Source organism: Arachis ipaensis, chromosome B03, assembly GCF_000816755.2.
Source record: "Arachis ipaensis cultivar K30076 chromosome B03, Araip1.1, whole genome shotgun sequence".
In the NCBI taxonomy this organism is placed as follows: domain Eukaryota; kingdom Viridiplantae; phylum Streptophyta; class Magnoliopsida; order Fabales; family Fabaceae; genus Arachis; species Arachis ipaensis.
The window spans coordinates 13,570,610-13,571,852 of NC_029787.2; positions in this window are offsets into that span (position 1 = coordinate 13,570,610).

Consider the following 1,243-nt stretch of genomic DNA (forward strand, 5'->3'; position numbering starts at 1 on the left):
ACCTTAATAATAGAACATATTAAAATATAAATAAATAACATAAAATAATAGTAAAAAATAATTGCTTTATTTATATATATTAAAAATGCTCGTATTTATTTCGATTAAATCAAATTCACTTTTTTTTTACCTGCTCTTATAAACAAATAAAAAATAACATGATTATAAATTCATTATGAAATATATATGTATATACCGTTATATACGACATATCTAATTTCTTCAGATATTTAAAAAAACAATAATATTGTTTATTTTTTGTTTTTATTACTGTTTCTAGGTATATATTAAACAACTAAATTTTTACAATCTTTTTTTCACAAAAGGATCCATCTTTGCATGTAATTATACATGTAATATTTTAAATAAAAATATATTTTAATAATATTTTTAACAAACATAGTTATTTAACATATTTTTAATAGCTATATAAAATAATCTATCATATATCGTAAATTAAAATATAATTTATTTATTTTATATTTTATTTGTTGCAATAAAAAATAACATCTTAATATAAATTTTATTTGTTGAAATAGTCACGTATATTATTGTTGTCACATCTAAATCTAATGGTTCCATCTCATATTCTTGTTGTTATAGTGTTACTCATTCTCCCAATCTTTGCATTGGCTCCTACAACACTCCCAAGGCTTGGTTCCAAACAATGGCTTCACAAAAAGACAAAAAACACATTCAACTGCCCGTTATGTAATTTTCACTAGCTCTAATTCGGTTCACGTTTTAACCTGTTAGAACACCCAATACCTTCTGTCTCTTTACTCTACTACATAACTCTACCAATCTATCTCCACCTTTATAATTTTTTAATATATATCTCAATGGCTCTGCATTATGACATAGCAATATATCAGTAAAGTGTCTTGGCACATATGAAAACTTTCCAATACTATATATGGTCAAGATTGAACTTTTGGTGAAAAAAATAAGTGACTTTTGTTGTACAATGGCAGAGCTTTATTATGGCAATGAGGGGCTATGGGCACATGGCCTCCCAAATATTTTATTAAAAAAATTGTGACTACATGTTTTCTCTTCTTGGTTAGAATTGCATTCACAGATCATCAGAATATTGGATTGCTCTCTAAAGGGTCAAATGAAAAACTTCAGAGCCTCTGGAGATTCCTTTCACTCCTTTCTATCCTTTAGCTACAAGGATATGCTGAAGAGTTGGGTTTGCAGATTGCGAAAACTTCATTGTTTGTGCACTAGATCAGGAAAT